Below are 20,497 nucleotides of genomic sequence, written 5' to 3'. Positions count from 1 at the left end.
TCAGGCTGATGCTTCCATGGAATAAGCATAAATATAAACTTTATTTAAGAAATAACATGGTGATTGGAAAGCCAGAATTACTTAAGTCTCTCTATAATTAAGAAGTATTACAACCACATCTGTAAAGACATTGAAAATGGAAAGAGACATGGAAAAACAAGGAAAGTTTTTCAAAGGATCTCTGAACTCAGAAGGAGGTTCCAACCTCTAACTGATACGCTAAAGGACACCAATGGACAGATAGTAACCAATTCAAAGGAGGTTAAATTAAGATCTATACTGAAATACTATACAGTAGAGATGTCAACATCTAAGATACCTTAGAGTATCTTCCCTACTTAGAAGAATCTCTAGTACTAAAAGATGAAGTTAGATCAGCACTCCAGTCATTACCAAGTCAGAAGGCTACAGGAACTGACATAATACCCACTGAAATATAGCAAGCAAAAGAAGAAGAATCAGTCATGGTTCTAATCAAGCTATGCCAGCAAATCTGGAGAACAACACAGTGGCCAACAAATCAGAGGTCAATCTACATTCTGATACCAAAAAGAGTCTTAACAGAGTGTGCAAACTATCACACTCTGTGATTGTGAAATTAATATCCTTAATTTCACATGCTAGCAAAATAATGTTTAGGATCATCCAACACGGATAAGAGCCCCACATGGAAAAAGAGATGCCAGATGTTCAAGCTGATTTTGGATTACCTGATCTATATGGTTTCTGATAAGACCTCCAATATTATTAATCTTTTAATATTGTAGGCGATTTTACCCTTATTGTTCTTGACAGAACTATTTTTTTTTTCATTTTTTTCCCTTAAGCACTAAGGCTAATAATTGGAACATTTATTAACATATTCATGGTATTTTTAATTTGTATATAACATGGTTCTATTCATTTCGTTTGAATCCACTAGTTGTTTTAATTTCTTTTTTTGCTTTAATAACTTCAAGGTCTTTCCACATCTAGACTGCTTATGCTTCTGGACTATATCCCTTATGTCCTTATCAGGTATTTCATTGATCTTTATATTTATATCTACTTTTTACTTTTACTGATTCTGATATTAGCTCTCCTCTAATTGTTGCCTTCATTGTATCTCATACAGTATAGTACTCGTTGGCAAGTTTGTAGGAAGATTCAAATCAAAAGATTCTTGAATAGATTCTATAATTTTAGTAGCTATTTCTGTTTTTCTTAATAAAGAAGGATCAATTCTCCATATTCTGGTAAATGGTTCTGCATGATCCGACAACAATTCTGTGCCTATCATTACTTGATTGATGTAATTTTCTCTCATCATAGTTGGTTGATTACAGCAATACACTCATATGGACTTTCAGTTATGCAAGAGGAGTTTCCCTTCCTCTGGTTACCCTGAACACCCTGGATCTCATTCAAAGGCTTCCTGAACAACTAGCAAGCTCAATGGGGACAAAGTATCCAATTTGTCATGAGGCCTACTCCACCAGGCAAACTTACACAACTGTGTAGAACTTGATGATGATAGTAGTACATGTACATAGTACTTAACTTATGATGATGATGATGATGATGATGATGATGATGATATCCATTCAATCATATCCGATTCTCAGTAATTCTGTGGACCAGCTCTCTCCACATTTTCCGACCTTACATGGCTTCTTTTAGTTGTTTTATGCTCTGGCTGGTATTGGTTTTGATGATGTCTAGCCACTGCGTTTTTTGGTGGCCTTGTTTCCTTTTACTGCTGACCATTCCTAGCATAACTTTGGATCTGTGATGTCATTCTATTTACTATGTTATTCCTGACTGGTTAATATTATGTAAATGCAAAAGAAATTAGAATATGTAATTTTTAAAATATATATACTGAAAGAACAAATCTGGGAACAGTATGTAAGGGTAAACATGAATTTTAATGGTGTAAACAAACTGTATGGAGAACCAGTTTGGTGGAGTGGTTAAGGCACCAGGCTAGAAATCAGGAGACTGTGAGTTCTAGTCCCACGTTAGGTACAAAGCCACCTGGGTGACCTTGGGCCAGTCTCTTTCTCTCAGCCCTAGGAAGCAAGCAAGGGCAAACCACTTCTGAAAATCCTTGCCAAGAATACTGCAGGGACTTGTCCAGGCAGTCACCAGTAATCAAGACTGACTTGAAGGCACCCGCCCCCCCACAAAAAAAAACCACTTACCAGGCCCAATTTAACATGCTGGTATTTGTTTATAAAGACCTAAACAGTCATAACCCAAGTATTTAAAGATCTCTCAATACTTTCCGAACAATGCTTTTCGAACAGCTGAGGTTAACTGCCTGTGAATCCACTAGTTTTTTCAGCTCAGAATGTAGAGGTTAGGAGTAGGTCTCTTAAGTATGGAAAAGCTGTATTTTATCAATGTTTAAAAGAAGATGAAAAGTCCCCAAACTTGGAAGTCTGTATAAATTTTGCTCTAATGCTGTTGTCAAACTTTGGCAGCAAAAGCAAGTAGAAGACCTCATCATGCTAGGAGACCATTATAGTAAAAATAATTATAACCACTATTTGAAAAACCTTGCCAAGAAAACTGCAGGGACTTGCCAGGCAGTCAATAGGAGACAAGACAGATTCAAAAGTGTGTGCATGCGCACACACACAAAGAGTAATATGGGTCTCCTCCTACAATGTCTCTAATAGGAAGCAGAAGATGTAAAACTGAAATTCAGTCAGCCAGGAGACTTTCAGGTGCAGATTGTGAAAGAGACTGTGAATTATAGGTGTAAAATTAGAAAATTAGAAGGTTGTTATGCCAGCAAGATTTGACTTGGAAGACAGAGCCAGGTTATAATAATCAGTGGGAAGAACAAATTCAGTACATCTTTGTTAAATGGAAAAAAAATCTGAGGCATTATGGGAAGAGGCAAGAGAGAGCATGAAAACCAAAGTAGCTTTCAGAAGAAGCAGTCATGATAACCAAGAATGACAAAGAATGAAGGACCTGGGCAGTAAGAAGGGCATACAGTGACAAAATGGCAGGGTTAATCAAGAAAAGAAAAGGAAAGCTTTCTCAATCAAGAATGTCAACAAAGACATATCAAGAAAAGAGATTGTTTTAGAAAAATCAAAGAACACCAATAAATTTACAGCTAAAGTAAGACTAGTCTAGAATAATTATACCAAAATGGCAATATAGGCATAAGAAATTAAACTATTTAGAATTTTTTTCCACTAGAAGCAGAGATGGATGATTTTCATGCATTGCAATCTAAAAAAATTGTCCTTTGGAAAAGATTGATCATGCAGTGTCCTGGAATATTACCCTGTGAAATGTAACCATTTGACCTCATTTCACAGTATCATCTAGAGCAATTTGCATACTGTTGAAATGTTTTCATATGAATACGTCTCTAGGATGCCAAACATTTAAGGGGATTGACCCCTATATCTTTTTGTACTATGGAATGTTCCAAACCACTCTGAACCTTGGTGGTATTAATAGCATTATATTCAGCTGGCAGGCAAAACTCTTAACACACACACACACACACACACAAAAAATATATGAAACAATCTGTATCCCAATATCTTTTTCTTACCTCAGCACTGGATCAAACATTATTATCCAAGCCATGCATTTAAATGCCTTAAATTTATTTTATTTTATTTTATTTTATTTTATTTTATTTTATTTTATTTTATTTTATTTTATTTTATTTTATTTATTTATTTGTCCAATTTGTCCCCACCCATCTCCTCCCTTCAAGGGACTCTGGGCGGTTTACAGTAATCAATTAAAACAACAATTATAAAAACCACAATATAAAATTACAATAATAAATAATATAAATAAAAGTAAAGAATAAATTCAATATGGCATAACTGAGTATTTGTTATTCACCTGGCATATATTAAGGTAAAAGTTAGTATGTGCAGAAAAAAACCTGCACAGACTACTTTCTATATGAGCAGCACCTCTTTCCTATGTTCCTTGGGTTCTCCTGAATTTACAGTGGTGGTTCTGGAACCTTTCAGTGTAGGTTTCAGGAGGTAGATGGAAGGTGGGGAAAGGATGAGGAATTTGAGGATGGAGGGAGAAGAAAGAATTAGTTCTATGCTAGATGCTGTTCCACAATTAAATGACCAGCACTGTGTATAATCCCATATTGTAATATCTGTTCTTAATTAGAGAGTAGAACGATGATTCCCATATAATCATTATATTAGGACTGTCTAAACAGTGTTTAAACTTTATTTTCTGTAATATATTGTTCTTCAGATACATGTCCATGACATCATATACAGGGTCAGTATAAGACGTTGTTGTTGACTTGACATTATAAAGGAAATTTGGCAGAAACTGGAGTTTGTTGACTTTTAAAGTCTAAAAACTGAGATTTTGTATTCAGAAGATTTTTTTTCATTTCGTTTTGCATTACCTTTTAAGTTTTGTAAGTAATATTACTATCCAGACCAGATGGATGTGCATTATATACATATAAAGCCTTTCTTCCTGCCTTTTCTTATTTAACATATGTATCTATATTTAGATAGATAAAAAGCGTTTTCTACAGTTGATAATACTTGGGGTAATTACTAATTCATTGAAGACATACTGAGATGCTTTAATCCAAGGCTGCATACTGACTGCATCAGCAGAAACTTTAGGAAGATGAGAAGCTCCTTCTGTTTCCTGCAGAGAGTTATAGATGCCTCAAAAGATCACATTCACAAGCTTAGCACGTAAATTAGGCTTTAGGCATTTATAGATTTCATTCTTTATCTGTGTGTCTATCGCATACATATACAAACATATACCACATACAATCACAAACTCACTGCCTTGAAAACTTAACTGTATTTTTAATCTTGGAAGTCTTATACTCTATATGTATTAAATATTTTTAATAGTTAACCATAGTGAGAGATACCTTTGAAGATTTCAGTACTGAAGATATGACAGTGTGATGGAAATTAATGAAAAATATGTAAAGATATTTTAAATATGTTTCTGAAATGTGATACTGCATTTTAGTTGTAAAATTTCCTTTTATTCACTCTGAGCTAGTGAGTACATTTGCAATTTTGGAAGCCTGCCATGCATGCTGTTATAAAATGTTTGTGATGTGGGAGCTTGTCTGTTCATAAAATAGTTGCTGTGGTGGTATAGCTGGTCACAAAATATCAATTTAACAGAAGGCAAATCTGTGAAATTGTTCGCTGCCACCATTGCTGTCTCCACCGCTACCTCCTTCCTACTTACCCCCCCCCCCCATAATTGTATTTTTCTCGTTATCTGGGCACTTTTTCAAATGAAACCCTAAACTGTATTTAACTGCTATTTTTTATTTTGTAAAACAATCTTCAGTGTCTATGTAGGTCACAGAAGCCACCTTCCTGTTCCCACCCCCGCTAAGTAATCCCAGAGGCTTACTTTGTAGCTTTCCAGCTTCCCATTTATTAAAAAAGGAATTTTTTTAAGTGTCCATATTTAGTTACAGAATTTTTGCATTTTTATAGGACTTGAAAACAGGAAAATATGACTTTTGTTTATATTATATGTAATTTTTAAAAGATTGTAAGTGGACAACATGTCTTATCAAATTGTCAGCATATTATATTAGAGTCACTAACTTTTAGATACTGTAAAATGGTTATTTCCTAATTTATTACTCCAATTGCCATCTACAACCTTTGCTTTCTTTTCTGTTTTTCTGAAGTAGAAGGTAATAATGCTACCTAAAGTTTTATCTCAATAAGTGTGCCAGTGCTTCAAGTGTTCCTTGTGATACAGAGACACATTCATACTGAAAATTGATAATCATATAGAACCAAAGTCCTACATGAGAAATTAGAAATGAGGTGAACCAACATTTTCTGAAGACTTGAGTCATGATGCTGATGGCCTGAAAATTGAAAAAGTGTGGCAAAGAGGATATACTTGAAGGCCTTGCATTCCTAATGCAATCTTCTTTGCAAACCATAAAGGCAAAAGTGAGCATATTTCTGAAACTAACGGAAGTGAGGCAGGTTAACTATATAGTTTTATAAATTACTTTGTGAGATGTGTATGTTCACATCTGCAATATATAAAAAAAGATCTTTGGAGATGAAAGTACAGAAATATTTCATCCATGTGATAAAAAAAATGAGTTTGAAGCTAATGATTAATTAGTAATATTTAGCATGTGCATCATCTTTCTGTACTAGCTATCAAGGAAACTTTTTCTATTTTAAATGTTCACATAGATGGCCTTATTTTTGTATAGAGTACTTGATATAGCTTTGCTAACATTAGAACCACAATTGCAGTATGATCCTTTAGGCAGCTGGCAATACTCTAATGCATTTTGTAAGTGATTTAAAAGGGAAAGAGATATATCTTCTTTCAGTATGCATGTGTAACTCCAATTAGTGTTAATAGGAGTTACGTGCTTTAGGATGAAAACATGTCTCTGAAATATGTAACTATTTGCAGTTGAAAATAAATATACCCTATTAGCACTTCATATTACTTTTAATGTAAACATCTTTTCTCAAGAAAAATGTATGCACTCTTACAAAGTCTCATATTTATTTCATTTTATATTCTTCCTTATTTTATCAATAGAAAAAATGAGGAATTTACAACTCTCACTTTATCATTTTATCTAAAATGTATGCCATGCATGTTTTCCACTTAAACTACTGATAAAGGTTTGTAAAAGTGAAGTGTTTACTACTATTCACCCTTGTGTCATCATTGTACATAGATAAATAGAGTCTCCCCTCAATATAATAGCATCTATATGCATAATAGATTCCTCTACTCTTGAAATTGCTTTTACAATGATCTTGCAGAGTAGAGGTGGGGGGAGTACAGGAGGGAAAGAGAAGTGAAAATAAATTTTGGCTTCCTTTGTTACTCTTCAGTATTCAGTAAAGAATAGATCCCCAACCTCTTTATTCATTTTTTCTACTATCATAGCCCAGATAATGACACACTGCTCCATTCTCTTCTGCATCCCATCTACCAATTATTTCATTTACTATGATACTAACTAGAGAAAAAGAATGCAAGTAACATTACATTCTCATTTCTATGGAAATATGGTTATACGTTATAGTAACTAGAATTGAGGTTATGAAGAACAGAATGAACTTAAGTAAAGGGTCATAGAAAACAGTAGAAAACTGTAAATGGATCAGTGGAAACAGAGATAAAATAAATACATTGCTTAGAGGAAAAAGTATATATGTTGCCAAGAAAAGAGACTATGGCAACATAAAATTTTGATTCAGAAAGCGGGAACAGATCAAAGCAAGTAAAAATTGCAGTTAGCTGAGGTAGAAGAGGCAACAACACTGAAAGAGGAAGGAATAGATAAAATCTGATGTTTTATAATTGAGGACAGATGTTTACCGTTTGAGTCTGGAAACTTGGGGTTGTTTCATATATAACTGTTATTTGTTCACAAATTAAGAGTGGAATGTACATTTCTTCCTGCCATTACCTCCTATGTTGTGTGCACATGAAGGAGATTAAAAACATACTTGGTCTGTTTGGTAAAGGGAGTAGCTTCTCCTATCTTCAGCGGAACCATGTCTGTGGGCTGCTACTCCATTTTGAACTTTAAGTAGAGATGGATTGATCAGTATGTTTCTAGTACCTGTCAGTTTCGTAAATTTATTTTGAATTCTATTCTGGCTTGTTCGTGTACAACCTATATTTTTTTACATAAACAAATGCCTGGCTGGGGACAGGCGGGTAATGTGATCCAAGATGGATTAGCAGTCAGGCTTTCTAACAGAGGCTTAAGGATTTCTGGGGCCAGCAAGAGATAATGCAGCCTAAAGATGGGCTGGAGGGCAGATTCCAGAGGAGGGGAGGAGAAGAGAGAAAAGGAAAGGAAAATCTATTCTCTATCTACTTTCAACAGTGAACTCTCTCAAGCTGAGATATGAGCGCTAAAATAAGGCTTTATAAGGCCTGATATATCCATATTATCTTGAACTATCTTCTAACAACATACTGACAACCTAGATGGACTAGTGCTACAAGTTGGTGTTTCAAACTGAATCTAGTAGGTGAAAGAAGAAAAGCATCATTTGCATATAACAAAGCACAAATTTTCCTTTTGCCTGATAATGAACAGTGGCTATCAACTTGAAGTAATGTAGTCTCCAGATCATTGACACAGATCTTAAATAGTGCTGGGGCAGAATACAATCTTATCTCACAACCTTAGTCATTATTATGTTGCCTGCAAATAGGCCTTTTCTGTTGCATCTAACCTGCATTATACTGTCTTGATATAATGCCTGTATTAAATATGTAAGATGCCTGCCAGGAACCAAATTCTCTAATTTAACCCAAAGTATGGTTCTGTTAAAAGAATCAAAGGTGGCCTTAAAATCTGTGACAGCAAACAATTTGCCTTTCAGGAAAATAATTATTTTCCAGACAGGTAGGCTAATATAAAATATTGGTCAACAGTTGATCTGCCTTTTCTAAAAGCAGCCTTTGTTAAAACAGTGTTCCTCAAGGTAAGAGGTTAATTTTTCATTTAACTATCTGGCATATAGTTTTCCCAGGACTGATAGCAAGCTAATTGGCCTATAATTGACAGTGCCTTCCATCTTTCCCTTCTTACATAGAGGATCTATTATAGCTCTAATCCAGCCTGAGGGGATTAAACCCAAACTATTTGTCCTGTTCAGACTAAAGGCGACCAGGCAGATAAATAGCAAAAATACTTTTTATTAAATACTATGTACAATAAATAAGTCCTTTGAATCAAGGAAGAACGAAGACTGGGAGGCTGGAAGAGACTGGAGTGCAAGATGCTACTGAAGCTGAAGACAGCAGATCTTGAACTGGGACTTTACTCGAATTAAGATGACATGGGGACACCAGATGAGGCTGATTGGAGCCCCCTAAACCCTTCTGTTGACTAAGGACCAGACTGGACTAGACCTGAGGATTCGGGCTGGACTGGATACCGGGAGCTGGGGGCTCGAAGCAAGGCTGAGAACTCAGAACAAGACTGGTCTCGGCTGGAAGCTCTGAACTAGGCTGGATACTCTGGACTAGGAACTTGGAGCTAGGCTGAGAACTCGGAGCAAGGCTAGACTCGGCTGGAAACTCTGCACTAGGCTGGATTCTCTGGACTAGGAACTCAGAACAAGGCTGGGAACTCAGAGCAAAGCTTGACTTGGCTGGAAGCCCTGGACTAGGCTGGATTCTCTGGCATAGGAACTAAGAGCAAGGCTGGAGACTTGGAGCAAGGCTAGACTCAACTGGAAGCCCTGGACTTGGCTGGAAGTCCTGGACTAGGCAACAGTTCAGTTTCACGACAAGATAGGTGTGAAACTCCTGATCAAGGATGAGCAATCGAAGCATGGTTAAACTGGACCAAAGATCCACAATGAGGTTGGAGATCCAAGGCACACTGAAACTGCATAGACTACCTGGAGCTAACTGGTGATCTAGAAACAGTGCAAGGCTGCACCGGAGATTCGGGGTGGAACTGTGGACTGGAAGCACAACAAGGTGGGAATGGAGATGCTGGGCTCAGCTGGAATCCCAAAACTGGGTGAGAAACGCCCCTGGAATGCACACAAGATGACCACGGAGGGCCAATACTGGAAGCAAGGCTGAGGTTGCTGGGCAGCAAAAGCAGGATTTAAGTCCTCTTCAGTGGAGAGCAGTTGTGCTAATTCCTCTTTGGCAACAGACGCTATATCCAATGCTGGTAGGGACTCTTCTGCAAACGCTGCAGGCTTGTAGGATCAGTTGTCTCCAGCAGCTTCTTCCTCACGAGTCTGCCTTTTATGCCGATCCTTCATGTGCCTGGACCCTTCTGCAGCCAATCGGGCTGCCTTCTCCTTCACGCACTTTTCCGCCTGTCGTTGGTGAGTGCTGATTGGAGGATTCAAATTCTCCACCGAATCTGTCCTATCAGTCAGGAACCACGCTGAGACAAGGAATAGGTCTCTAGTGTTTTATTACTGCTACATTAGACAGAAAATCCTAACAAACTGAAGAAGCGTGGGAAAAACCCAGACAGATAAACCCCCAAAGTTAAGGCGGGTCTGATCTGTGTCTCTTTGAATGGCTGCTTAACTCCTCAGTACTACATATGTGTTTTCCCCCCTGGATAGGGGCCCCCTCCTGCTCACCATCAGTGCTCATGACAAAATCTTGGCCAATTAGTGCCTTAGGTTCTTCCCACACTGCTGACTTATCTTCTAGTTTTCGTCTCCCAGTTTCAGCTGGTTTCTATTTCCTCCTCTGACTCAGAAGGAGTTTTGATTTCTGAGTCAGAGGCAGGCTTGATTCTCACACTATTATAGTAAATAGGGCCACTAGTAAAGAGCCCCACCAATCTAGGTTTCATTTGAGAAGTTTGTTGGGTCTTTTATCTTGGCTGGGTGCCTTACCAGATTTTACTTTTGAAATAAAATAAATAAGATCAACAATCTCTTCCTCAGACACTGGTTCATAGTGTGGAAAGGTGAGCAGCTTTGATCCGATATTACTTGTTATATTCATGACAGGCTGTTCCTGATCCATCAAAATTTATTTGAAATATTTTTCTCAGATCTTTGATGGTTTACAGCAATCTGGGACTGAGAGAGCTATGAAATCCCTGGAAATTAAACCACTTATCTAAGTAATGACAAATAAATAAGGCAACTTGGTTACTAGAGCTTCAATATTCGTACCAATTCTGACATTGAAATCACCCAAAATTGCAAAGCACTTTTGTTATGTAACCCAACTTCCTATGTTAAAGGTTGCAAATCAAGTTGTGCATAGCCTCGGAATGAGAACCATTATACATAATACATTGTAATAACTCTGTATCTTAATTTGTTTTAGCATATACATGCAAAGGACAGACAGGCTAACTGGCTGAGAAATGTACAGCCATTATTAGTTCTCAGAAGTGTTTTAGTCTAACTGGCATTTTCCAAAAGTGTCTTAATATTTATTGTAGTAGCAAGTTAATGTCTGAGGTTGGATTAGGTTGATTATTGTCAGAGTGCTAGAAAGCGTTTGGCCCAAGAGATCAGAAAAATCACACACCAGGCATGTCTATAAAAATAAATTTATTTACAGAAAGCACAAAAACATATTTTCAAGCTGTGCATTCACACGCGCTCAGAGAGGATGGGAAGGAACTCGGCTGCAAGGCTACAAAAGAGAAACCAAACAAGTCCAGGCAGGTTCCTCCCCCAGGCAATGCAGCTATTAACACCCAAACTGAGGACAATTAAGTTAGACCTCTTCACCCTGCTGATACTTAAGAAAGTACTCAATTACCATGGTAACCTAGTGGCTTGGTCGGAGCAAAAACAAAGAAATGCCAACACTCTCCTTTGTTTTGCTAAGGAGTAAGACACAAACCAATTTTCTTTGTCAATTCTGTATGTCTTGGTAGAGCAAGAGGTTTGGTTAAAATATCAGCAATCATGACTTTGGATTCACAATATTTTAACATTATTTCCCCTTTACCTATCATGTCTTTGATATAGTGATATCTGATATTGATATGCTTTGCCCTATTCTTGCAGGCTTCAGATTTTGCAATTGCAATGCAAGCTTGATTATCCTCATAAACAGTTATAGGCTGGTTCACTTCCATGCCTATGTCTTTTAAAACTGTTTAAACAATACAACCTCGTTACAGGTTTGTGCTAAAGAATAAAACTCTGCTTCTGCAGTGGAAAGAGCAACAAGTGTTTGCTTTCTAGAATGCCAGCCTAAGCTTGACCCAGCAAATTGAATTAAAATCCCAGAAGTGGATTTCCTGTCACTGACATCTGCTCCCCAGTCAGGATTGGCAAAAGCCTGCAATTTCTCTGTTCCATGGGCATTTAGCTTCAGGCAATAATTCTTTGTTCCTTGCAAATACCTTATTAACCTCTTCAGTGCTGCTTTTCCAGTAGATGTAGGCTTCTCTACCTGTCTACTTAAAATGGCCACAGAATTTGACGTATTAGGGCAAGAGTGATTTGCAATGTACAGTAAACTTCCAATTGCAGATCTATATTTCTCTGTCTCAGTTAATTGAGTTTCTCCTATGCCTTTCTGAAAATCTGGTATCATAGGAGTAGAGACTGGTTTACAGTCTTGCATGTTAAAATCCTCTAGGAGCTTTTGAATTTTACTACATTGGCTTAACAGAAAGCTACCATCCTTCTCCCTGTGTATTTCCAAGACTAGGTAATTTGTTACAGTTCCAAGGCTTTTTAATGTGAAATGGCTTTTCATGCAGGCTTCAAAATCAAGCCTTTGTTTTTCTGTTGATGTGAACAGCAGCAAATCATCAACATAAACGCACAGATACATACAGCCTTGTTTGTCTTTCTTCACATATACACATGGATCTGCTTTTCCTTTTTCAAAACCAAAATTCTGCAGTTTTTCATCTAATTTTTGGTTCCAGGATCTAGCAGCCTGTTTTAATCCATAGATTGACTTCTACAGCTCACAGAGCAGATTCTCCCCTTTTTCATATCCAGGGGGTTGCTGCATGTATAATCCATGGTCTAAATCACCATAGAGAAATGCAGTTTGAATGTCATAGTGGTGAACTGACATTCCTTTGAGTGCAGCAATTTTTAACAGTAATCTAATTGATTCACCTTTAGTAACTGGTGCAAAAGTCTTGTCAAAGTCTAAATCTTTCCTTTGAGTGAACCCTTTTGCAACCAACCTTGCTTTATATTTTTGGATTTTGCCATCAGCATCCCTTTTCAGTTTGAAAACCCACCTACAACCTAGACAGCATTCATTGGGAGGTAGATTTACCAGTTTCCATGTTTTATTTTCTTTCAAGGATGCTAATTCCTGTTGCATGGCAGAATGCCAATTTTGTGCAATCTCAGGTGGTAAAGCATTCACTTGTTCTAAGGACCCAGGTTCAGTAAAGATGTGAAAAGCCTTTACTGTTTCAGCCTGAAAATGTGGTGGAGGAATGCCTTTATTAATCCTTTGAGATCTGCAAGGTAATACAGGGCTTAAATTTTGACTCCTATCACTTTCCTGAGAAGCATCTGTCTCATCAGACAGATCTTCAGTTTGGTTTTCTGGTTTAATGTCCTCACTAGGCAAAAGATCACTATCAGCAAGTCCTTGCTGTTCTGTAATTAGATCAACTGGAGAGTTAGAGTTTAATCTCCCCCAGTTTTGCTCAGCAGAAGAAGCCCTTTTGCTAATTGTCAATTTCTCTCCCACTATGAACCTGTAGCTCCTCTGGCTTTGTTCATAGCCAACAAAAATGTCTGTCTTTGTTGTGGGGCCTCCTTCTCTGCTTGTTTTGGAATATGAACCCATGCAGTGCTACCAAACACTCTAAGATGGCTTACCTTTGGTTTCACACCATAAAACAAGTGGAATGGAGTGTTCTGAATCACAGAGTTATACAGTATGTTTTGTACATAACGGGCAGTGGACATCCCTTCTGCCCAAAATCTGAATGATAAATTCGAACCTTTAAGCATGCATTCCATCGCATTTTGCAAGGTTCTGCTCTTTCTTTCAGCAACACCATTTTGCTGAGGGGTGTAAGGGTTAGAAAGAATTTGTTCTATCCCCTTTTCTGCTAGGAACCTTTTGAATTTGTGAGAAAGGTACTCTCCTCCTCTGTCACATTGGAGTGCAGATACAGGCCTTGGGAATTTTCCATTTGCCCATGTCATAAAACCTTTGAATTTCTCAAATGCCTCATCTTTATGTTTTAAGATGTAGATAAATGTGTATTAGAGAATCATCAATGAGAAATCATCAGTGATGGTCATTGCATACCTTGCTTGTCCAAAACTTGGAGCAAAAGGACCAGTAATGTCAGAGTGTACAATTTCTAGAGGTCTAGTTGTAACTCTGTCACTGTGCTTACTCACAGGAGCTTTTTGAGTTTTGCATTCTTTGCAAACTACACAGTCTAAGTAATTGTCACAGGGTTTAAGCTTTAGGTCAGCACACAGCTGTGGCATTTGTGCTATATACCTGAAATTAGCATGACCAAATCTCCTATGCATCAGGTGTACACATTGGTCATGATATGGAGTGTTGCCAACTGCAGCCTTGCAGCTTGGCTTCCTTGCATTTTGCACAACGTACAAGGAGTCTTTTAACATACCAGTAGCACACAATTTCCCATTTTTACGTATCTCACAACCATTTTTCTTAAATGTTATGACATACCCTGTTGCAGCTAACTGTGCCATAGATAAAAGGTTTGACTGTAGATTTGGAACATACAGCACACCTTTTACAGTTTCTCCCAAGCAGGATAAATATGTATCACCTTGTCCCATAATTTTGGTCACAGACCCATCAGCCAAAGATACACTTTGTCTTTCAATTTTAGACAGTGACACAAAAGAGCTTTTACAATTACATAAATGACAGTTGGCCCCAGAATCTAACACCCATACATCAGAATTACCCTTCTCAGCAACCTGTGCAATTTGGGTTGTCTGAAGAGCCTTCTTCTGTGTTGCTGTTTTGTTCTTCTCTGTCTTTCTACTCTTGGGTCTCAAGACACAGTCTTTTTGCAAACGTCTAGCTGAACCACAATTGAAGCATCACTGGCTGGCTAGCGCTGTAGCCTCAGCTTCTTTTCCCTTGTTTTCTGGTGCTGCAGCTTTCCAGAAGAGATGGGGGGGGGGGATCTTTCCTCTCTCTTCTCCCATTCAGCAAGTAACATATGATGGGGTGAGGTCTGCTTCAGGCATAGCCTCCAGGGTACAAATCAGCATGTCTCACGTTTCATTTAATGAGGACAGCAGGATATAGGTTTTTGTGAAAGCTGTAAATTCCATTCCTCTCTCCTGCAACTCAACAAACAGCTGCTGAATATAATGCAGGTGCTCAGGAAGGCTATCTCCTTCTGCAAGGTAGGCTTTGTACAGCTTTTTTGTCAGGGTAATTTTACTCCCTGCTGTTGCCTTTACATACAAGTCTCTCAAAGCGTCCCAGAGTTGCTTTGCAGACTGCATACCTTGCATGTCCACTAGCTGATTGTCCTCAACTCCCAGGATAAAGGTGGCTCTAGCCCGCTCATCCTGTCTAAGCCATTCAGCGCTGGGATTTTGGGGGGTTTGCTCACCAACTGGCAGCCAAAGATTCTCTCTGCGAAGATACATTTCCATCTTCAGGGCCCAATTCAAGTAGTTGGTCTCTGATAGGTGCTCCAGAGGCATTGCTGAGGGCTGGGAGGCAGCCATGGCTTCTTCCTTCTTTTGCAAGTCACCTCAGCTGGCTTCTTTGTCCTGTAGACCAGCAGCAGCTGAAAAATCTCCAGGCGGCTCCAAAGAAAATCTTCACAGGTCTTTGTTACCTGCCTTTAAAATGTGCATGAGGTGTGGAGCTGATCTCTCTGCTCTCTCTGGACTGGGCCCATAACCTGTCAGAGTGCTAGAAAGTGTTTGGCCCAAGAGATCAGAAAAATCACACACCAGGCATGTCTATAAAAATAAATTTATTTACAGAAAGCACAAAAACATATTTTCAAGTTGTGCATTCACACATGCTCAGAGAGGATGGGGAGGAACTGGGCTGCAAGGCTACAAAAGTGAAACTAAACAAGTCCAGGCAGGTTCCTCCCCCAGGCAATGCAGCTATTATCACCCAAACTGAGGACAATTAAGTTTGACCTCTTCACCCTGCCGATACTTAAGAAAGTACTCAATTACCATGGTAACCTAGTGGCTTGGTCTGAGCAAAAACAAAGAAATGCCAACAATTACCTTAACTTTCTTCTTATTAAAATAGCTTTTGATCATTCACTTTGACAAAAAGTTTGCCAGAATAACATTGTTTTTTTTTCCCCTCAGAGGAACTATTGGAAGGCTCAGCTTCTCACATCTCCATCTTAACCAGTCTAGTTTTATTATTAATTTGATATAAGGCATTTGGTGTCATGTCAATATAAGAAAAATCCTGGTAGAAATAAAAATAGTAAATTGTAATAATTTTATTAGTATCAATTAAAATGTCACAAAGATAAATGCAAGCAGGGGCAAATTCATTCATTTCTTGATTTAATAAAATTAACTGAATTAAGCTTCAACTTTAAGTTTAAATCCTCCATTACATTCCGATGGACTTAAAATATTGCAGATCCTTTGAAAATCCTTGCACTGCTTCATGAAGGTAAAACCAGTTTCATGGGCTCCCTATATTGCAGAGATGATTTTTGCTTTTGCAAGAACACTCTAGATCTAGTCTAATGTTGTAACATTTGTGTAATTACTATGTGCAATAATTATTAACTAAATAAGTAAAATATCAAAGAATCACAGCACAACCTAATGCTTCATGTATAACAGACATCTAATCTCTGGTATGAGAATACAGCTTGAAAATGCAGAAGATACTGGCTTTGTTTCAAGCTTTCATTGCAAAGGATGAAACCAAAGAACACCAGGGGTTGGATGTAGATTATGGAAAGCTCTTTTGGCATTAATAAAAGTGCCTTTAATTAAATAAAATATGTACTCTGCATTGGAAAATTATTTGTGCCAATTTACAGCAGAATGGAATCAAAATATGAGATAAAGTTGCAGCATATTGTAGCACACAGTATGTCAAAAGCAATGAAACAGGACATTTGTCCATAGCTGGTAATGCATAGCCTATTTGTTAGGCTACATAGTGATACCATATGGCAATAGCATTATGACCCAACAAACATTTTAGCTATCTTAGTCCCCAGAAATCTATGCAATAACCTTTTACTGTCAGCTGAGATTGTTTGGAATAGTTCTATTAAGTTCTGCTAAATAGCAATGTAATGAAAACAAATGTTTGTGTGACTGTGTGTGTGACTGCATTGCTTTCATCTATATAACTCAGGGCACAAATTGCAGAGTCAGTTCAGTAATATGGATTATTTTTTGCTGTTTGGTTTGGATGAAAGAGTGGGTGCTGCTGAGAAATAGAAGGCTCTTGAAGTTAGAAGGACATGAGCTGAGATTTAGGTGGCATGGATATTTGTGGTATGACAAAGTCAAGGTTAATGTGATTCAGAGGATTTTAAAGATTAATATACAATTGAGAACAGATTTTTCTTTTGGGATTGATGGACAAACAATGGGAAAAAAAGTAATGGAACTTTGTTTTTGTATATGATAACTACAGCAAGATTATTGTATGCACAAAGATGGAAAGATCCAGCATTACCCACAATGGTGGAACGGTTGGTGAAGATGATGGAACTTCCTGAGATGGCTAAATTGACTTCTTTGATCAGAGGAAAGATAGTATCTACGTTTATTGCTGACTGGAAACTCCTTATAGACTTTTTGTGTAAAACATAAAAAAAAATAATTTATGAATTATGATTGTGATGGGATAGGATAGATTATAGAAAGAAGAGAGTCATGTTGTAACCATAGAGTAAGAGGTCAATTTATAATTGTATGTATAACTGCTCTAAAGAAGATTGGAACCACTTCTTTGCATCTTCTTTTTTTTCTATTTTTTTTTTACTTTTTTCCCCCTTTGTTGCACTTTTAGCTTTCTCTTTGATTTCTTTTTTTCTTTTCCCTACTTTATATTAGTTAGTATTAGTTTTTATGTTCCTTTTTAATTTTTTTAAATAAAATTATATATAAAAAGGTATTATGGATTATTTTTCATCAGTTTTTAAGGTGATAACTGGATAAAAATGTGTCAGAAAGAATAAATATATTTGCTTTAGGGCAGTATTAATAATTTAAGATGACATACTCATACAGCATTTGATATGATTTTGTGATGAGAGGGGTTGTGGCAGAAAGTAAATTTTGAAAAACTTCTTTTAAAGTGTTGAATTTGATTAGTGAAGATTCTCTTTCAGACTGAATTACAGAATATTTTGGAAGAACAGAATCTGCAGTTTTAAGAAGTAGTCTATTTAAGATGATAGCAAAGAGCTCAAGTTTGAGTTAAAATGACTACAAAATATCAAGAAACTTATATATTCATTATAATGTACAGTATGTCACATTTTCTATACAATAAAGAAATCTAGCATTTAAACTTGCGTTATAAAGATTATCAGCTATTGCGTGTAAGATGAAAATAAGATCTTTTTCCTCTTTGTAATATTAGTGATAGATGTAAAAGATAGCACTCCTGTAGAGTAAAAATATAATATTATAATCAAGACTGCAGAACTGTATGGCAAATGAAATGTTAAATAGCAAAACTGAGGTGATGATTCAATATATGTAAGCTCCTCTTTCTTAGAAGATCAAGTACTCTAATGTACTGTTCTAGAAATTCCATTACTTCATCACGAGTTTTCTGGCTCATCAGTAAGACAAATATTTGTATACTATATCCTGAACTCAGTGTATAATAAATACGTGAAATAGTTGGTGAGTGGTGGCAAACTGTCATTGGGAAAGTTCCCCTCTTACTCAAGTTCACATTGGCCTGAATCCATGGAAATGCTAGGGCTCCTAAGCTGCATGGAGATCCGCTAACAAAATTTGGCATCGGTGTAGAATTGTGTTAAATGCTGTATGGCACGAGCATGCATGAAATATTACTAGTTCTTTACATAAAACTTCTCTTGAATAAAAAATGCAGTTCGTATAATACAAGACGAACATCATTTAGAAAGTGTTTTGCTATTAGAACTAAATAAACTTAGCCTTAGAAGAAATATGTGTGATTTGGTATTTGCAAATTTTAAAGTAAGGATCTATTTATTTAAAGTACATTAAGGATCTGTTTCACATCACTATAGCTTATTGCAGTATCAAACTACCATGGAACCCAGGAGCTGTGTTATTTAGTGAATCTATGTGTATCAGTATGTTATTAGCGTATTAAGAAACTGCTACCTGTTAACTTCCATACTAAAAAGTCCTCCATACAGCAGAAGAGCTTCTTAACCAGCCCTTTCCTATTTCTGCCTCTGATGCCCCAAATAGCTATGTGCTGTATTTTTAAAGCTAGACCTTCTGAAGTAATATTCCATTAAGCCCATCTTCATCAGACTTTAGATCTTAAACAAGCATAATTTGTTTGGCCACGATATGAAACCAGAAAAAAAAAGGTTTAAATATCACTGGAAAAAAAAAGTTACTTCATATAGTTAACAATAGTATAAATACAGTGGGAAGAGGGAAAAATATTTGTGACTAATATCTATTTTGCTGTAGTCTCATACAAATAAAACATTAAGTTGAAAACCAGAATATAACAACTGAAATTTTGATACTATAAAAAAGTAGTTTTAGCTTCACTTTTCTCATGTAATGTTTTATTGCAAAATATAAAACATTGCTTCTACTTCTGCAAGGGCATCTTTAGACAGACCACATAAAGTCTCTTATCTGTTTATTGTATATCACACTAATGCAAACAAGCAAAAAAATTGTATTTACTTGTTTTATGGATTATTTTGCTGATGTTCCAGTAAGCATACCAACAATTACCTTGTTCCATTAATCTTTCCATGCAACTTTTTTGTTAACTTTGAATGAAAAAGTAGGGTATATATTAAAAAATAAGAAAAGAACATGTGAATGAAGCCATAAGTAATATGGAAGATTTAATGTGCATATCTGTGCTTTTGGGAGTGTATGAATATATACTGGATAAGAATGTAATTGCAAAAGAATAAAAGAATTTAACGTACTAGTAATCAAAGTACAACTTTATGTGGTAGAAAAAGACAAACCCATGTGGTGCACCATATACTCAGAGTAAATAAAAAATAAACATTTATTTACAATATAGTATTTTGTGTGTGTGTATAATAAACAAAGCTTATAATATATCAACATTTTATTCTTACAATATTGTGCTCATTAATTTTGTCAATTGGTATGTCATTAGCAAACAAAGTTGCAGTATGGCTATAATAATTTTGTAATAAAGAACCATTTCTTGCTTTTGTTTTTGTAATCTTTTTGGTACAATAAAAACCACACATAAGCATACACAAACTTTAATTAAAATTTCCATACGTTGTGAATAATTAATAAACTAGAATTGAGAATGAGCTTTATTGTGCTATATGTGTCATGAACGTTAATACCTGAAATCCTGTTGGTGTCTGCAGTTCTACTACAGTATTCACTTTAGTTACATTGTGGTAGTCTCATTTTGGGCACTTGCAGCAAATATTAGGATTGGATATTAAATCTACTGTGATAGCACCATTGCCAGAAAATAATTAAAATAGTAATTATAAAAGGAATGAAAAGACAATGTAGTTACTGTGATTTATGGATTTATCTGCTTTGTGGAATTTCATCTTACCTGTTTTATATATAAAATCAATTCAAGTGTTTGAGGATAATTCAGTGGTACTCATCATTCTTTGTCAGAATATCCTCTAGCGTAAATACAGCAGTAAAATAAACTGTTTAGACTATATATACTGTATTAGCAAACTCCTTTTAATTCTCTGGAATAGAAGGAGGTTATTTTATCTATTTCCATTTGTTGAAGTTGGTATATGATTTGTTGAAGTTGGTATTTGATTAAGATAGCTCTTTTCATAGCAAGTAAATCATAAAACCTTGAGGGGTTGATTGTA

Source organism: Candoia aspera, chromosome 1 (genome assembly GCF_035149785.1).
Source record: "Candoia aspera isolate rCanAsp1 chromosome 1, rCanAsp1.hap2, whole genome shotgun sequence".
Lineage (NCBI taxonomy): Eukaryota > Metazoa > Chordata > Lepidosauria > Squamata > Boidae > Candoia > Candoia aspera.
This window is presented reverse-complemented; position numbering follows the sequence as displayed.